This window comes from Schistocerca cancellata, chromosome 9 (assembly GCF_023864275.1).
Source record: "Schistocerca cancellata isolate TAMUIC-IGC-003103 chromosome 9, iqSchCanc2.1, whole genome shotgun sequence".
NCBI classification, from domain to species: Eukaryota; Metazoa; Arthropoda; class Insecta; order Orthoptera; family Acrididae; genus Schistocerca; species Schistocerca cancellata.
The window spans coordinates 268,860,634-268,881,649 of NC_064634.1; positions in this window are offsets into that span (position 1 = coordinate 268,860,634).

Genomic DNA, 21,016 nt, shown 5'->3' on the forward strand with positions numbered 1-21,016 from the left:
ATGATACCGGTTTATTTCCACAGTGACAGTTTGTTGCATTGAGGATCTTGTCTGATTCCACATGCGAAGTGTTACTGTACTATGATACCGGCTCATTTTCACAGTGACATTATACATCGCTGACATACACTATCTGACAAGTCGCGCATTTGTTCACAGTAACTCTACAATGATTCCTTCGCCATCAGACTTTAAGTTAGTAAGCCATAGAAAGGCCAATAATACTGTTATTTTCTTGAGACTGTCGATTTCAGAGACGTTACCGCTGTCGCCCGTGTTCTGCCTTTCCGGTAGGTGGCTTGAGGGGCTGCGCAAAGCCTTCAACATAGGAGAGACCGTCTCGAGGCAGCTGGCTTCAGTTCGCATGTGTGAGGTTGCGAGAACTGTGTGGACAGTCGGTCTTTGACTGTCAGCACACTTAGTAAGAAGAGCTCCCGATATAACCCGTAAAATGAGTAATGCCAGTGAAATCATTTGGACTTACTGCAATGTGCTCTTCTCAGTAAGGCAGAGTTGTGCCTTGGCTCGAAGTGTGCATCAGAGCTTGGGTAGAGGATGGAAGTAAACACTACATTCCAGCCAGGTTGGTGTGGCTTGGTAAAGTGTTGTTCTTTACTGCCGGAACCACAATATCGGAGGAGGTACCCTTCCTCTCTTTGAAAATTCCACCTGGCTTCGCAGTAGATAGAAAGCTATGTGGGAAACAAAACCAAAGACTTCTTGCATATTTCGATTTTATGGTGAGCATCCGTGCTTGTATTCTCTAGTAACTTCCAACGGCGCCTGTAGCGCAAGTTGGTTAAACAGTGCGAACTGAGTTTCGTAATTTGAGTGCATTTCTTAAGCAGGCGTTGTCTTTGCACGTCTAAATTGCCTTAAAGCAAAAACACTGTAATGTCCAGCTATGAAATTACAGATGTAAAATTCAGTACTGAAATATAAGCAAAATTTTACTGTGGGTTTATCTTTAATAACGCATTTCTTCCTTTTTGATTTTATTTTATTGAAGTACTTTTATTATTTTAATAAACACTGGCCAAGGTAGTTTCGCCTTTTTTAGAATTTTTGGGTCAGTTGGTAAACTAAAATAAGTCACAAAGCGTTAACCTCATTCAAGTAATTGATGTTCTGTAAAAGTTTTGTATATCCAAAAGTGACGGCATAATGTTTATGTGATTACGATTCCTGCTGTGATTAATGTTAATACTGATTTGAACTACAGAATATTTTCATTATTTATCTAAATCTTTAATTGCAATAAATTGTCAGTTTGTAACTAACGGCCTCCAGGAATCAGTTGGCTTCTAAACCTGAACGTAAATTATCCTTCCCCCTCTCATTGTACTTTTTACTCCCTTCTTTAATGTCTGCTTGTGATGTTTGAATACTTCCTACCTGACATTTACTTATGTGAATTTAAGTTCTAAAGTTTGTGCTAGTATAGACAGACTGTTCTCTGGTAGCAGCGTTAAACACGAACACAATGGGTAGGCCGTAAGAAAACTGTACCCCGTCTGAGGAAATTATTCGTTACAGATACCTAGGCTGCACACAGACCTGTAATGGGAAATGCCTATTTGAAGAAGGTCTGTCTAGTTTATGAAATGAAAACTGGGAGACGTCCAATTGAAGGAAGTGTTACTGTGTTAACACAGTGCTTGAGAGGCCTGTTAGCTCCATTATTACAGCTGTCAGCGGACACGGGCGAGGTGAGTGCTGTTTGTGCCTCTTGTACTGAACTATCATCCGTTGCCCGAGATGGTATTGAAATATTAGAACGAATATGAGTTTGTCGTTCACAGATATTTATTCAAGCATATTGCCTACATTTCTTTGGTATGATTGCGTATCTGTTATTATTATTCGAAAAGGAAGCCAGTTGTTCACAAGTTCTACACATTCAAGCAGATCTATGTGCCTTATAACGACGTGTGAGTCATTTAAGTTGCAGGATCACAGCAGTTTTGAAAGTTTACAGAAGGATCAAGGGCTTAATGAGCAATCGAGTTTTGACAAGATGGAGTTCTGGCAAGGTTTTAATAATTTTCCGTTTCCTTTGTTGTCGATTTTAATTCAGCATGATTCATTGTCATTTGGTAGTAGTACTTCCGTAATAACCTTCTTGCGGTTGATGGTGCAGCTGGAGGAACAGTTTATGGTAATGCAATTATCTCAGTCTTTTATATTGCCAGCAATTTTCCCACTTGCGAAAGATCAGTTGCACACGTTACTGGCGGATGCTGTTGTGAAACGGAATACCATTTCAGAGGTTCATAAATTAGTTCTTAAAGACGGGCTTGGCGTCCGCATGAATATTGTTTTAGGGTTCAAGAAGTACACAAGGATTCGAGCCTGTATGCTGAAAGCATTCGCATTTCCTGTGCTACCTTAGATTTAGACTGATCCGAAGGCGATGTGACCCATCTGATTTTAGAAGGAACACCATCACAGGATCTGAGTGTGTTAGTGTTCTGTGGAAAACTATTTTTTTAGACTAAATACTTCTTGTAATTTCGATAATTCAGAATGTTAGACGTGTGGTTACTATGTGTGAGAAGATTTTGTGTTCTGACCAGGTAACCGCAAACAGAATTCCACCAGTCGGTCAGTATGATCCGAAGTACCAAGTGAGAAGACGCTTTTTCGTGTCATCAAACCGGACATCCAGTCAGTGACTGTAGACACCCACATGCAAAGCAATGACGTCAGTGAGAGGCGGGGCATAGGAAGCGGCAGAGCGCACTGCAGCGTAGCTTTTGTAGTACATTAGTCACTCAAGTCACTCAGTTATATCCACAACGTTTTCTTCGTGTAGGTGTGAACTATTAGTCGGTGTGTGCCTCACTAGATTCTGTCTGTTCCATGTACTTAATGCATAGTCGATACTACCAACCCCTTCAGCCAACTGTTTCAGCAAAAAGAAGAGGAAACAGAAGAGAACCGTTTGGTCGAGGAAAGGGTCACTGCTGTTTTAACCAATGTCCCGTTCTGTTTGGGAATTTGAGGAAATATTACGAACAGGATCCTTAATTGGACCTGCTCGTGGAAAGGAAAGAAAGGGGTGAAATAATATGACCATATGTGATATCTCGGAGTGGTTTTCTGCAGATCTTCTATGATCAAAAAAATTGAACATTTGCCTTCTTAGCAGTCTAGTTCTTGTGGTATTTAAGTATTTAGTATGAAGGCCGCTTGGGCTTAGCCAAAACCTTACGTAAGATCAGACAGCACGTAACTTAGGGCAGTTTACTCAAAGATGATAAAAGGATAACGGCCCAGTGAGAGCTGTGCAGAATTACTAAGCCCAGTCTCAATACCTGGCAGGGATTGTTGCGTTCCTCAAGCGAAGAGAATCCAATGGATAATCTCTTACGTTGGTGTATTATCTCGCACCAAGGACGGCAGTCGCTATATCATTGTGGCCTATCCCTGGTATGACGGTCACGGTCCCCACTACTTTTAAACATCTTATATTTTTCCAAGTTCAGGCCTCATAAGAACCTTGTCTCAGACAATGCTGCTACTTCCCTCACAGCTTCTGTTAAGAAGTTTCGTTTTGATTGTTGCATTAAACATGTTACAACTATTCCCTACTACAAACAATCCTGTTGGAAGAACATCCGCAACTGAGCTTTGTACCAGAGGTTGAAATTTACCGCTTCAGTTGTAAATATCTTTTATTATCAGTACCGGCTTCGGGCTCTCATAAGCCCTCAGGTGTCGCAATTTAATTTGGTGCTGTGGCCCCTGAGCGCCTCGGTGGACGTCCACCATAGCGCTCGGGGGCCACAGCACCAAATTGCAACACCTGAAGATGCGTTTATGAGAGACGTGATAATAAAGGAAATTTGCAACTGAAGCGATACTTTCAGCCTCTGGTACTCCCTACGATTCTCATCTATCTTTTGTAGAGCTCGTTAATCAGAATTTAAAGTCTGTGCTTATTATATGTCATGCAAAGAGTCAATCTCCCTGGGATAAGTCAATAAGGTGGTTCGGATTGGCTTTTAATGCCGCTGTCCATGAAGTGCATAAACTTACTCCTTTGGCCTCCTCTATCAATTCACCTTGGTTGAAATTGTGGACGATTAGTAATGTGTTGCGCCAAAGATTGATCCGCCTGACAATACGGCGACAGGGAATGCTGCTCGGGGTAATATTGTTTGCACGCAACAGTCAGGCCAGGACGTAAAACCTGAGGCTTTGGAAATGTAACCTCCAGGTTGCAGTTTGATTTCTGTTCCTAACATGTGGGCTCAAACTCACGCTGGCCCTGCAGTACCTATAAAATGCTTCCGCGAGTTATGGACCCATGAAAGTTGATGAGCGCATTTACCTTGTTAGCTTTCGGGCGATACAAACGTATGGGGATGCATGTAACTCAAATTAAATCCGATAATAAGAATAACGTTAATTCACTCAGTTAAGATGTTAGTCCTTTTCCTCCGGGTGTGCATCTTTTGGGAGGGGGGGGGGGGGAGAGGATGGGATGGGCTCTACAAATTTCAGAGAGGTTATAGCTTTCGCGTGTTTTATGTCTCACAACTAAGTGGCGTAAGGAGCTACGCGAAGTCTTCTAGAGCGGTAGAAGAGATCGTCTCGTGGCAGTTGACTTCTGGCTCCCTTGTATGATGTTGCGTCGGCAGTCGGTCTTTGACTGTCAACTCACTTTGTGAGATGGGCTCCCGATGTAGCCAACGATATAAGAGTCACGCCGGGAAAAATCATATGTCCTCTTTGCAGTAAAACATAGAGTTGTATCTTAGTTTCGGCGGAGCCTTGGTGAGGTGTTGTTCTGTGCTGTCGGAACCACAAAAACGCCGCGACGCTGGAGGAGGAGCTGATCCTCTGTTTTAAATTTCTATCTGGCTTCGTAATAGATGCAAAGCTATGTGGGAACAACACCAAGGAATTCTTTGGTGGGCATCCGCTATTGTATACTCGCTGGAAGGAATGGGTGATGCCTGTTTATTAGTAACTTTCAATGAGACCCTTAGCAACAGTCAGTTATACAGCGCGAAATGAGTGTTGTAGCTATGGGTGCATTTCTGAAGCAGGCGTGTTTTTTTTCCTATATTGGCTTGGAACTTCCCCTTTGAATGTAAAGAATGACTGTGCTGGTAAAACTTCTACGTTACTTGATTTTCAATCTACAGAGTGAAACTGAATGTACTGAGACTGTTTTCTCTTTACTTATTCTGGTCATTTCTAGACTGATATACAAAATTTTAGCGCAACGCAATCTGACTTTTAATGATCCCTACAAAAGAATAGCCCTAAAAATAACCTATACCCTTCATTAATCGCTTACCTCACCTAAATCTTTGTTACTCGAACCACTGCAATACAGTGAGCGCCAATACTGCCAGCTAAATAAAAGATTCTAACTACTGAAGACACTAACTACTGATATGCTAATTAGCGAATGAAAGATTTTGATAGAGAACAAACAATGTATTTACCTTAATAGTGTTCAAAAGTCATGATATATATATATATATATATATATATATATATATATATATATATATATATATATATATACAATTTTTAAAAAATTCCTTTTTCTGACGGACAAACGTCCAGATCGACCGCTCATATTAAAATCTCAGAACTCTAGCATCTCTCTCCACACATCCACCACTGCTGGCTGCTCACCTCCAACTGCCCAACCCTACGGGCCATTCACATCCAACTGTCCACCACCACACTGGCGAATAACTACCAACAACGAGTCCAAACCGGCCACAGATAGCACACAGGGCAGTCAGGGATTTTAATAGAGAGCGCTACGTGGCGTTACCAACATAAAAACCTAAACAGCCCACTTACAGCCTTAAAGAAAATGCTCTGTAATGTTTAGCTATGAAATTTCCTGTCTGTTATCCTGTACTTAAGGTATTGGACTTTATTTTATTTGAGTAGTTTTATTATTTTAATAAACATTGGCCAAGATAGTTTCCTTCTTTTTTCTAAACTTTGTCTAGTTCGTAAAATGAAATAAAAGCCAAATTCACTGTAGCGTTAACCTTATTTAAATAAGTGCTCTTCTGTTTATTTTTGTATACTATGGGATCAAAAGCTACTGGACACCTGGTTGAAAATGGCTTACAAGTCCGTGGCGCCCTCCATAGGTAATGCTGGAATTCAATATGGTGTTGACCGACCCTCAGGCTTGATGACAGCTTCCACTCTCGCAGGCATACGTTCAATTAGGTGCTGGAACGTTTCTTGGCCTATGGCAACTCATTCTTCACGGAGAGCTGCACTGAGAAGAGATATCGAAGTCGGTCGATGAGGCCTCGCACGAGGTCGGAGTTCCAAAACATCCCAAAGGCGTTCTATAGGCTTTAAGGTCAGAACTCTGTGCAAGCCAATCCATTACAGGAATGTTATTGTAGTGTAACCATTTCGCCACACGCCGTGCATTATGTACAGGTGCCGGATGGCTTTGAAAGATGCAATGGCCATCCCCGAATTGCTCCTCAGCAGTGGGAAGCAAGAAGATGCTTTAAACATCAGTGTAGGCCTGTGCTGTGATAGTGCCACGCAAAACAACAAGGGATGCAAGCACCCTCAATGAAAGACACGACGACACCGTAACACCACTGTCTCCGAATTTTACTGATGGCACTATATACGCTGACAGATGACGTTAACCGGGCATTCGCCATACCCACACCCTGCCATCGGATCGCCACGTTGTGTACCGTGATTCGTCACTCCACACAACGTTTTTCCACTTTACAATTGTCCATTGTTTACACTCCTTACACCAAGCGAGGCTTCGTTTGGCATTTACCGGCGTAATGTGTGGCTTATGAGCAGCCGCTCGACCATGAAATCCAAGATTGCTCACCTCCCGCCTAACTGTCATAGTACTTGCAGTGGATCCTGTTTTTAGGTTGCTCCAGTGCTACCCGACCGACGGCCGGCCGCTGGTACTTATGAAGCCGGTTCAAATGGCTCTGAGCACTATGGGACTCAACTGCTGTGGTCAGAAGTCCCCTAGAACTTAGAACTACTTAAACCTAACTAACCTAAGGACATCACACACATCCATGCCCGAGGCAGGATTCGAACCTGCAACCGTAGCGGTCGTGCGGTTCCAGACTGTAGCGCCTTTAACCGCTCGGCCATTTCGGCCGGCACTTATGAAACCGGCATTTGATTAACGTGAATAGTGATTTCAATTTCAGAATATTTTAATTATTTGTTGTAAATCTTCAGTTATGATAAAATGTCAGTTTGTAAGACTTATGGCTTCCGGGGATCCGTTAGCTTCTAAGCTTTAACGTAAATTGTCCTTCCAGATAAATTGTACTTCCTGTATTCCTTGTATTATTTCCCCATTTTTTCTCACGTATGCTTATGATACCAGCTCCTGACATGATAATTCAAGAGCCAACGTTTGTGCTAGTATCGTAATACTGTTTGCTTCCTCTCGTTCACTCTATCCCAGTTATTCAGTTCGCGATTAATCCTTTTACTATCAGGAGCGTGCAACTTACGGCTCCATTACCTTTCACTACTATAATGTTATTTTTTGAGACTTGGTCCCTATACCGTTTGAAGTCTTGCAGTTTTCAAGGTTGAAGTTGGTCCAAATTTATTCTCGCCGAGTTTGCAATAGATTAATATCAATAACATCGACCATAACTCTGGTATCAGTTACTACAACAGCAGGAAAACATTCTACGTTGACACACACAGCTGCATGTATCAGATCTTCATTTGTTCAATTCGCAGATATCTAGGCCTTCGTTGTACGATGTATTGTGGTCATGCCCTCACACCATTCCACGACACGTATCGGTGGGTTATGCTGTATCAGTTTTAGTTTGTCAACTCCCCTTGATTTTGTGAGGCCTGTTCGTTTGTCATCACAGCTAACTTGGTTCTGAGGTGGTGCCCAGTCCAGATTGTTTCGGTGTGACCCCTTCAGTTTGTTCGGTGTTGAACAATTCGGATTGTTGTTATTTTGAGTATGCTTGTCTGTTTTTGTGTGGTTTCCGTTGTGCAGAGCATCGCACATTTTTCTGTTCTGTCTGCATACATTCACCTGCTGTTTTTGCCAATTTTGGCTACTATTCCCTCGTGGATTGCCATTACCATTATATTCCTGATTCCTTCTGTTATCGTTCCCCCTTTTGTTGTAGTGTGGAGAGTTATTATCATGTGGTGTTTGTTTGTGTTTGTGGTTTGTCTGTGTTTACAGGTGTGGCGTGGAATTGTTCGCGGCGCCAGCCTCCAGTACGGCTGTGATTGCTATTGCCGCTACTTGATTTCGCTGGTGCTTCATCAATGTTGCTAGAGCAGTACCTTGTATCGTCGTGCATTGAAGCTAATGAGTGCAGAATGGTCATGAATTGCTCCACATTATCTTCCTGGCCATGTATGAGTTTTCCATAATGTATATTGGCAAGGTGGACTGTTAATAACTTAATTCTGTCGGCTCAGCCCAGTACTGAGTGTTTGTGAGCAGTGCTCAAGACGTTTTCTCAAGTGACCTTGTTTTCCACTGTAACGCTCTGGATCATATCACTGTTGAACTGAAGAGGACCAGTATCTATTTAGAACAGCTCGTTTCGACTCATGCATATTTTTCGCCTTTCTCAGGTAAATCCATTGCGCAAAGTGTTCCCTCACCATGTATATATTTCTTTCTAGTGGCGGAACTCCATGTGCAGGATTTGTGATTTCCCTTTTAACAGTTTTTTTCATAACACAAAACATGCTTTAAAATTAACTTCACTCGCTTTCCTTGCAACAGTGTACTTACAAATACCCTAATGCCAATAACAAATTACTTCTCGCGAAAAGAAAGGTAGCATCGACATTGTAACTGCAATAAGCGCGCTAGCAGCCATCTTGATGTCACAAATTATGAATTAAAGAATGCTTGTTGTGGTGTCACCGCCAGACACCACACTTGCTAGGTGGTAGCCTTTAAATCGGCCGCGGTCCGTTAGTATACGTCGGACCCGCGTGTCGCCACTATCAGTCAGTGATTGCAGACCGAGCGCCGCCACACGGCAGGTCTAGAGAGACTCCCTAGCACTCGCCCCAGTTGTACAGCAGACTTTGCTAGCGATGGTTCACTGTCTACATACGTTCTCATTTTCAGAGACGACAGTTTTAGCATAGCCTTCAGCTACGTTATTTGCTACGACCTAGCAAGGCGCCATATTCAGTTACTATGAATGTATTCTGAACAGATAATATTGTGAATCATGTACCGTCAAGAGCGACGTTCATCATTAATGGATTAAAGTTAAGTATCAAACGAATTACGTCCGCTTTCTGAATTCTCATTCCTTGTCATGTTCCAGACCTCAGGTTAGTATAGTTCTTCCCTACTCAAGCCAGCCTGCGTGAGCTAAGACGCGGGCATCTCGGCCTCCTCTCGTAACACGGTGTTGGCTCTTCTGCCAACACAACACTTGTATATCACAAGTTTTGCAACTTACAAAGAGATGTAAGTCATGATGCGATATGACAATTTTCCCACGAACTTTCTACATCAGTGTCATCTGATGCCAAGAAGCCAAGCAAAAATAATATTACCTGCTGTACTGTTGTTTGGTGTGCTAACAGATATTTCTATTTGATCAAGTTTTCTGTATATTTCGTTTCATTCAATTTTTTTAATCTCTTCCTTTACTTTACCCTTGCTGTTTGGCATCCTTTAAAAAAAATTAAGGACTTTCTGTAGTTGAACCAGATTAGTAAATTACACCAAATAGCACTATATCACGAACTTCTCTTTGTGACAGACAAATACATTAATTTGCACTCTACATTTTGACAGATAAATACAGGCTGCCTCCACGATGTTAAAATAATTACCTTGACCACAAACTGCACAAACTACAAGCTGTCTACAAAATGAATGCTAATCCTTCGTAGACTGGTATAGTTACTGTGTAATGAACGCTAATAGTGACTCTCTCGGCCCTTGAACTCCACGTCCTTTTCATAGGTGCACATAAAATCAGAAATCACATTTCGTTTCAATAGTAGCTCAGTACATGTTAGGCAGTAATATAAAAATCATGAAAATTTTAATGGCATGAAGATACAATAGCAGTGACGTATATCTTTTAATTAAGGTCGTTACAACAAGAAATCGGCAAATACAATAGGAGCTACTTTACGAGGATGATATTAAGGCACACAAGGATTCCCAAAGCTCACCGTAAGGTTTCGGGAAAGAGAAATTTTCTTATCTGTATAATTAATAAACTATCGGATTATTTTAATGACAGTAGGCAATTTTGTAATCGGAAGAAATCAGGACTTCATATCAATGGAACTAAGTTTTGGAAGATATAGATATCAGTGGACATAATAACTGATAGAAATTTCTGAGACAGTTTCTTATGTTCCTCATCTCTAATGGTATATAAATTTTCACAATCGTATTCTAACAATCTGCGTGGTGTCTGTTTGTTCTATATCGTGTCTCCCTACCACTTTCGCGCAACGACGCTCTGAGCGTGATTTTTAGGGAATTGACTAGTTTGAACCTGGGACCTGTTGCTGGTAAGGAGACGCCAGACCGCACATGGCATGTAGCGTTCAGAAGAAATCAATGAGACTAGCGATGATATAACCAATTACCTAATGATTTCAGCGTCAGCTCCACTGCACTCCCTGTAAAAGAATCTTAATACTAACTAAATTTAGTGGAAGGGGTTCAAGGCTTTCCTATTTTTAGTTAGCTGGTAAAATAACGTCGAAAAAGCAGTTAAGTTTACCATTGGAAATTTTATTCTACTCACAAAACATTGTTTATAAATTGCACTATTGATAAAAGGAAATGTTTTAATACAGGATGGTAAAAACCAACTGTGTTCAACAAAAGTGTGAACGAATATTCCCTGAATGGGTTTCCAAGTTCTACAATGGATCGAAGGGTGACCTATGCCGTATCACATCTATAATCTAGGTTTAAATTAAGTTTCACAAAAGAGAAAACTATCAAAATGGTCTACAGTGACCCTCAATTATCTTTAATTACTTATCTAACTTGTAAATTACAGTGGCTGATGTGGCTTCTCAATAACTGTATAACAGAAAAATCATCGCGTTTCAGATTTATACTTCAAGTGGCAAATGTGAACATCATGAGCTTTAATTGACGATCGACACTAGTATTACGCAAAAAGGGGGTGTAACAGATGAGACTTCTGCAGTTCTGAGTGAAGCTTTATGCGCTGTTATGCGGCATCACGTGCAGTCATTACCTTGTCGGCGTTCATCAGGGGGCGGCGGACAGCACAGCTCCGCTCACCTCGCCGTCTCAGAAGCAACTCTCTCCTAACTTCTCCTTACTGCAGTTTACCGAAGTTGGTTTAAAAAAACTATCTGGCTGTGTTTTCATCTGACCAATCAAGGTCTGAATGTTAACCTTATGCTCCCCCTACAAAAATTCTGTCTAACCAATGAGAAACGTTACACTTTTCGTGGTGGGGCAATGTTTTTAAAGTTTGCAACGTAACAGAGACACGAAAAAGTCTCACACTAAAACTTGCAGCTGGTGTGGTCCTCTTAGTGTTACCGTAAGATCTATTCTGTTCTTCTGGAGGGCTCTATCTTTTAACATGGGCTGGGGGGTGGTCCTGACGAAACAGAGATGTGAAAAAGTCTCACGCTAAAACTTGCAGCTGGAGTGGTCCTAGTGGTTAGCTGTCGACGTGGGTGTCCAGTCCATCCCTTATCGTAGAGCCTTCTAGCTTAACATGGTTCTGCTCTCAGCTGCTATTCTCGTTTCTCCCCTCGGAACTGCGTGTGTCTCACGGTGGAAAGGTATGACATGCATTTAGGCATTCTTGTGATAGTCTGTGGTATTCCATTTGCTCACTCGTTACTTGTATTACTTTGGTTATTTTAATGTCACGATGTATTCGGAGCTATGTGACATATTACTGGATTTGCTTATCATGTCAGGGTTTTCATGGAAGGTGTTGGATTTGCCTGACACCATACATATCACCACCCTTCGAACTTAATTTTTGCACTGAATTTACGCAATGTTTGAATCGTTGCCTAAGTCAGTCAATAATTATTCCTTTATCTAAATTTTGTTGCCTACTGTTCAGTCACGTTATTCTGGTTCTATGCTAGTTTGTATTACTAATTTATATTTTTATATTATTCCACATTATTCTCAAAATTGACAAGAGAAGAATATTTTTATGCTATTATTAATATTTAATTATTTTATTTCTTTATTTAAGTGTGAAGTTAGTTTTTTAAGAAGCTTTCTATCGAAAGTGAGGAATCTTTCACATCGATTTTCTTAAAAATATATATTTTTATAAATGTAGTAATTAAGTAAAATCTATTCCTAACACATTTTCTAAATACCATGTACAAGTAAAATGTTTTTGTTTCTAGACACACATTTCAACATTGTTACACTAACAAATAAGAATTATTTCCAAGAATTGCTTTGACAAAGAAATATACATACACAAGTATTGAGATATTATCCTAGCAAATGGTTTTTGTTTACTCTTTTTTTTTTTTTTTTTGTCAGTAGTCTACTGACTGGTTTGATGCGGCCCACCACAAATTCCTTTCCTGTGTTAACCTCTTCATCTCAGAGTAGCACTTGCAACCTACGTCCTCAATTATTTGCTTGACGTATTCCAATCTCTGTCTTCCTCTACAGTTCTTGCCCTCTACAGCTCCCTCTAGTACCATGGAAGTCATTCCCTCATGTCTTAGCAGATGTCCTATCATCCTGTCCCTTCTCCTTACCAGTGTTTTCCACATTTTCCTTTCCTCTCCGATTCTGCGTAGAACCTCCTCATTGCTTACCTTATCAGTCCACCTAATTTTCAACATTCATCTACAGCACCACATCTCAAATGCTTCGATTCACTTCTGTTGCGGTTTTCCCACAGTCCATGTTTTACTACCATACAATGCTGTACTCCAGACGTACATCCTCAGAAATTTCTTCCTCAAATTAAGGCCGGTAATTGATATTAGTAGACTTCTCTTGGAAAGATATGCCTTTTTTGCCATAGCGAGTCTGCTTTTGATGTCCTCCTTGCTCCGTCCGGTCCGTCATTGGTAATTTTACTGCCTAATTAGCAGAATTCCTTAACTTCATTGACTTCGTGATCATCAAACCATACTGTGTACTCATCAGACTGTTCATTCCGTTCAGCAGATCATTTAATTCTTCTTCACTTTCACTCAGGATAGCAATGTCATCAGCGAATCGTATCATTGATATCCTTTCACCTTGTATTTTAATTCCACTCTTGAACCTTTCTTTTATTTCCATCATTGCTTCCTCGATGTACAGATTGAAGAATAGGGGCGAAAGGCTACAGTGTTGTCTTACACCCTTATTAATACGAGAACTTCGTTCTTGATCGTCCACTCTTATTATTCCCTCTTGGTTGTTGTACATATTGTATATGACCCGTCTCTCCCTATTGCTTACCCCTACATTTTTCAGAATCTCGAACAGCTTGCACCATTTTATATTGTCGAACGCTTTTTCCAGGTCGATAAATCCTATGAAAGTGTCTTGATTTTTCTTTAGTGTTGCTTCCATTATTAGCCGTAACGTCAGAATTGCCTCTCTCGTCCCTTTACTTTTCCTAAAGCCAAACTGATCGTCATCTGGCGCATTCTCAATTTTCTTTTCCATTCTTCTGTATATTATTCTTGTAAGCAGCTTCGATGCATGAGCTGTTAAGCTGATTGTACGACAACTCACGCACTTGTCAGCTCTTGCCGTCTTCGGAATTGTGTGGGTGATGCTTTTCTGAAAGTCAGATGGTATATCGCCAGACTCATATATTGTACACACCAACGTGAGTAGTCGGTTTGTTGCCACTTCCCCCAATGATTTTAGAAAGCTCTTTTAAATTGCGATTCTAATACTGGATCCCCTATCTCTTCTAAATCGAATCCTGTTTCTTCTTCTATCACATCAGACAAATCTTCACCCTCATAGAGCCTTTCAATGTATTCTTTCCACCTATCTGCTCTCTCCTCTGCATTTAACAGTGGAATTGCCGTTGCACTCTTAATGTTACCACCGTTGCCTTTAATGTCACCAAAGGTTGTTTTGACTTTCCTGTATGCTGAGTCTGTCTTCCGACAATCATATCTTTTTCGATGTCTTCACATTTTTCCTGCAGCCATTTCGTCCTAGCTTCCCTGCACTTCCTATTTATTTCATCCCTCAGCGACTTGTATTTCTGTATTCCTGATTTTCCCGGAACATGTTTGTACTTCCTCCTTTCATCAATCAGCTGAAGTATTTCTTCTGTTACACATGGTTTCTTCGCAGCTACCTTCTTTGTACCTATGTTTTCCTTCCCAACTTCTGTGATGGCCCTTTTTAGAGATGTCCATTCCTCTTCAACTGTACTGCCTACTGAGCTATTCCTTATTGCTGTATCTATAGTGTTAGAGAACTTCAAACGTATCTCGTCATTCCTTAGTACTTCCGTATCCCACTTCTTTGCGTATTGATTCTTCCTGACTAATGTCTTGAACTTCAGCCTACTCTTCATCACCACTACATTGTGATCTGAGTCTATATCTGCTCCTGGGTACGCCTTACAATCCAGTATCTGATTTCGGAATCTCTGTCTGACCATGATGTAATCTAATTGAAATCTTCCCGTATCTCCCGGCCTTTTCCAAGTATACCTCCTCCTCTTGTCATTCTCGAACAGGGTATTCGCTATTACTAGCTGAAACTTGTTACAGAACTCTATTAGTGTTTCTCCTCTTCCATTTCTTGTCCCAAGCCCATATTCTCCTGTAACAAATGGTATAAATGTTAAAAAAAGGGAAAACATCCAACAAGATAATTTTTTATTCTGTGTTTTTCTAAGGAGAAAATAAGTAAATTATAGTTACTCTTTTATTTTTATGAGGAGAAAATAAGTGGCATATAGTTTTAGCGTTTATTATGCCTTACTTTTGTTCTTTATATACTGTCCATTTCAGAACTAATGACTTATTTTTATCGATAGTCTATTTTTTACTTAAGTCCATAGTCAATGACTGTTATTTTGTAGTTTATTAGCTGTCTGGTGTGCTTAACTTATTTAGTTTTTCACACGTTTCTTTTGCGCAATTCCCACATCACATAATTTGATTTGACACGTTCACACAATCCTATGAATGTTTAAGCATGAGGTTGGTGAATGTTTTTGCACGAAGGTGATGGACTTGAACGAGATGGATGTGGGCAAGTATTTGATGTACAGCTTTGTTCGTCGTTTCTTGTTGGCTTTGCAAGCGTGTGTTGCTGTTGTGGAGGTCCCATAATGGAATGGAGCTGTGAGTGCAGAATCTCGTGGTTTACTGGCTTACCTTCATATATGCAACAATAGAGACTTTTACATCCAAAATTTGGCCCAGGCGTATCTCTTGTCTGAACCGACTTGATATACGCTCTTCGTTCATTTCCTTTGAAAACTGTTGCAACTGACAGTGTAATAATTCATGTGACCCGAAATTTTAATAAGCATGCCACGAGTATCTTCACATGCTGCATGCCTGCGAATTTAGCACAAAGTAGTTCTTGATGTACTGAACAATGAATCCTGTCCATCGATCATTGTAGTTTTTTGCTCTTTCATTAAGAACTAAATCTTTAAATTATTTCAGAACGGTTCTGTAACATCGCTTCACAGCAAATTTGCAGTACCCGCCACCTACGACATTGCGCAACATATAACGAGAATTCTCGTCCGTTTATTCTGCCTTTCCCACTCATTTTAGAGGCTTTTGACAGTAGATCGTTAGATTGCCTCTTTTGTGCAAACATCCAATGAGCCTGTGGACGTCTTCCATACTACGAAATAAATAGCGAAGGATAAAGAGTACTGACATCACTATACTGACGAACTGAAGAGATTTGTGCCGATCGAAAAAGTCACACCGCAGTAATCAACGAAACGTCGCGCTATATCGGTTACTTCCGGGAAGGAAGAAGCAAATCCAAAGCACGTAGTTCCTTAGCCCGCACATAGCCCACACACTCGGTCCGCGGCACGCCCTTCTATGGTAGCTGTGATCTTGCACAGAACTGATTAACTACCGATGTTAGCAGAAGCCGTCATAGACTATTGTTTCTGAACATGCGAACTCTTGCTATGAAGTTTTCGAAACAGTCCTACTTCAAATGCATTATTAAACATCCATTATGCAAATGAGCTTCCTCGCTTAACTCTCAGATGTATTTCGTTATTACCTGCGAAATGCTGCGATATGATGAAGTGCCTAATGGAACGTTAGCTAGTAATTGCTTCATTATGAGAGATTATGCGGACTCGTCTAAGCACTTTTAACACGATAGTGGCCTGAAAATATTACCCAGAAACTTAGTGGTCAGTCTGATGTACAGTCTGCTTAATACCTGAGAGACAGTTAAGTGAATTACCACGAAGGTGACTGAAAATTATGTTCTGACGTTTCTCTCTCCTGCAAGAATGCAGTTAACTAAAATGATAAGATTTCTTAGATTAATGTTTCGCATCAGAGTATGTCGTGCAATGCTGAATAATCTCACTCAACAAACGTTGATGGTTCACCTTTACGACCAACTGTCTATGCCTTCTCTAACGTGATCCGGTATTAAAAGCAAATTAACAGGTTATACGCTCGAGATCCGACGAACAATTGTTGACAAGTACTGTTTTATATACGTATGATACAGTATGAAAATGTCGTCTTTTCAAAACACAACTTAAGACAAAGGCCCTTCATTGTGACCAATCCATTACGTATGGTGAACTGAATCCTACAAACAGCTTTAATTAGCTCAAAAGCATATTGATTAAGGGCATTAAAATCCTTCTCTGCTTGCTGGGCCTGCTGTTAATAAAGCAACTAAATTTAATTGCGTATACAGTCCACTCGCTCTACTGATAATTTCTCTGTTCCAGACGATTGATATGTAGAGTATTAAACTAAGTGCACATTTGCTGCATACATGAAGTGCTAAATTGTATTTGGACAGGACCGTTTGACATCGCAAATTAAATGCTGGCCATGTACAGACACCAACAGACACTATACCAACTATCCGGCTAGTCAAAACTTAATTAAGTGACATCAGACAAAGGAAACGCAAACTAGCAGAGCACAAAGGCCTTTGACAAACTCGATAAACTTAGACTCAAGGCGTAGTCGTGGTAACCAACGTCGGCAACAAGAGTACTACACCAGAATTTAGATTTTCGTCGCAAAGACAAAGTGAAATCCACAGTACTGTGTTCCGAAATGTACTAGTTTCGGCGACTTATTTTACAACAGTTGAAAACAGGCAAAATTTTCTTTTCCATCAAAGCCTATGGAAATTTGTAAAGAAATCGTCAGCTGCTGCACAATTAATCAATTAAGGATTTTGAATTTAGTCCTAGCCGTTCCAGCACTTGCAAATTGTCAGCCAACATTTTATTTGCGCTTGCAAATTGTCAGCAACCATTTTATTTCCTGTGCTTAATCAGGTGAGATGTGGCTATCTGCTTTCTCCTACGGCGCTCATATTACACTCACCAGTTTTTAAGACAACTAAGTTTTCCTTACACAACAGTGGTTCAAATCGATCTTACCCAAGGTATTATTTTCAAATGTGACTACTGAATTCCTTAGGCACGAATAACCACTAGCCTGTTGTAAACTGCCTATTGTTCAACTCGTCCATCCCAATCTGGTGGTTACGACATGTTGTTCTTTAATCTTATACAAAACAATAATCTTTTTGCAGTTTTTACGATTACAATCGTAATGCTGATAGGAATAAAATACAACTTTATCGGCAAAATTATATAATTCCTACAAGGGATCAAAACAGAAGTCTTCTACCTCTAAGATTAGCATAATGGAGGTTACCGGTCCACAACATTTGTCAGTTAATATCTTCGATTTTTCGCAACTAATGCCTCTTGCATCAACAACAATTTCATTAATACTCTGGTATGCAAATCTGTTTCCGACATAATTTATTTTTCGTTATTCCTCAAGCTACTTTTTTCAGCAACAATTGTGCATTCCTTAGCAGCCATATCTCTCGTCACAGGACGTCTTCATTCGTTACCCAGTCAATCTACGAGGGCTATTCAGTAATTATTGAACGTTTTGACATTAAAAAGAAAACGGAGTACAAGAAATACATTTTATTATACACATCTCAAAGATCGACTGACATACTACTTTTTCCATATAGTCACCAAATACATTGAGGCACTTATCATAGCGGTGCCCAATATTTGAAAAACCTTCATCGTAAAGTTCTGCCACCTGAGTCTTCAGCCAGTGAGTCACGTCCACCTGGAGTTCCGCGTCGTCATTAAAGCGCTGCGTTGCAAGCCAGTTCTTCATCTTGGGAAACTAGTGGAAGTCGCTTGGTGCAAGATCGGGGCTGTAGGGCGGATGAGGGAAAATTTCCCATTTGAATGAATTATGGAGTTCTTTAGTGCAGTTTGCCGTGTGATGTCGGGCATTGTCGTGCAAAAACAAAATTTTGGACGTCAACTTTCCTCGGCGTCTGTTTTGAACTGCTCTTCCAAGGCTGTGCAAAGTATGACAGTACCGGGCAGAATTTATGCTTGCTCCACATTCGAGAAAATCAATAAGAAGTACACCTTGCCTATCCCAAAACACTGTCGCCATCAATTTCCTTGTTGAGAAGGTTTGCAAACATGTTCTTGGTTTGGGGGGGGGGGGGGAAGGGGGGACCTTGTGTGCCTCCACTCCATGACGCCTAGAGGCGTCAGACGGAAGTGTTTACTTCTTTCTGAATAGCCCTCGTATGAAACCGTCCACCGTCTCCTGTCTCGTCTCATACTGGATGCCTTTTATATCTTCTTTTCAATATTTTCTTTCTCCATGTTCCCCACCCTTAGACAACTGTGCTCCAAGTTCGTTTGTAGTGAATGTTTTTATGGTTTTGAAGTTTATTGGTTTTGCATTTTAAAACTGTTAACTTCTTTAGTTTTTATTTTTTTTTTCAAACCGCCACAATACATCAGGAGTAGTCAAATGAAAACCAGGAAGATTGAAAAAAGTGAGTAAACTGTTTGTTATTTGAAAAGTTGTCGCAATAATGTCGATATATTTATCGCACTGTGAGACAAGAATGTCAGTGCTTTCTTGTAAAAATGTTTTTTGTTGCCTACGGAAACGTGATTGTACACAGGCGTGCACCTCTTCGTCCCAAACAAATCGACGACGAAAAATGTCTTTCTTCAGGCCCCCAAAAATGTGGAAATCGCATGGGGATAAATCGGGTCCTTCTGGGGGATGTATAAGGACTTCCCAACGAAAGTTCTGCTGCATAGTTGAATAAAGGTTGGCAACATGTATTTCGTCTGTTACTGTGCAACGCATCGTCTATACTTGAATGTATGTCATTAACGTGTTGATGTGATGGCAGAAGAGCCAACACCGTGTTGCTAGAGGAGGCCGAAGTGCACGCGTTTAAGCTAACGCAGACTGGCGTGAGGTCTGGATCAATTAAAGGAGTTGAGTCTAATAAATAAAGTACGTAGTTGATGTAATACTTAACTTTAATCCATAATTGGTGTACATCGGTCTGATGGTTCATGCTTCATTAGATACATAGCAAAGGATAAATGGCGCCTTTCTAGGTCGTAGCAAATGGCGTAGCTGAAGGCTATGCTAACTATCGTCTCGGCAAATGAGAGCGTATTTGTCAGTGTAGCATCGCTAGCAAAGTCTGCTGTACAACTGGGGCGAGTGCTATGACGTCTCTCTAGACCTGCCGTGTGGCGGCGCTCGGTCTGCAATCACTGACAGTGGCGACACGCGGGTCCGACGTATACTAGCGGACCGCGGCCGATTTAAAGGCTACCACCTAGCAAGTGTGGTGTCTGGCGGTGACACCACACGTGTCTTTTAAATCTTGAGTTTCATTAATTTTTTTCATTTTATTTTATGATGTTTTAATCTACTAGTCTATGACTTATGCACACCTCACATTGTTATATGAAATTTTTGTGCCCACCATCTGGTTTGTATTTTAGGTTAGTATTATACAAATGTTGACAAACGGCACTTTGCGGCCCCACATTTGAGTAGGTCCTTAATATTCTGTTGCTATACATACATCCTTTGAATGCAGTATTGTAATTTCATACCTACATAATTCTTCATTGTTGTTGCGTGGTTTACTGTTCCCATTTACACCTGAAGATAATCTGCAGCGCAGATAGAAACCTGGTGTCGCTAATAAAAAGTTGTGATCCAGAGAGTGTTTATGTCATGAAAGTATCTTTCACCCAAGGGTACTCACCGTTGTTTCGACACCATTATAAACCATCCATATTGATTTTATCGAGAAACTGAAACAACAGAAATTGCGGAAAATATTCGGGTGCAAGACGGAGCCAAGAGGTGCAAGAGTTCCGAATAATTGTACTCTCGGACTGAGCGATTTACTTTCATTCTATGTAAAAGACCTCTTAAAGTTTATGAAAACGAGTGGGCTACTTTTGATTAACTAGTGAAATCTCCAAAATCATAAATGGAACCCGTAAGATGGCTATCCGACAACATCTCAACGAAGCAGCTGTTGACCCACTGACACCTTGATAGACACAAATAGAAGACTGACTCTCGTAAACTCATAACGAAACAGCTAAAAGAAAGGACTCTGAAACTCATTCCTACGGTGCTAGGACGGCAACAGTCTTCTAATGGGAGATGAAGACACTCTGGAGAGGAAAGGAAAAGAAGACCAAATCTGACTAAAGGGTCTAAGTCTTCTCTAAAGAGTTAACGGAAAAAGTAATACTAACAGTAATTATTTAAAAACTGTGGTTGCTGTTGACAGAAATTGAGGAATATGTTTTTCTGGCCTTATAATGTCGAATTTATTGCTTTCGAATTACATAAGATACGATGAAAGACACTCCTAAAATTTTTACAAAAAAATTGTTTATGATAAAATTGAAGAGTGGAAATGGAAAACGTCCTAAGAACCATTCTTATCTCAAAATAC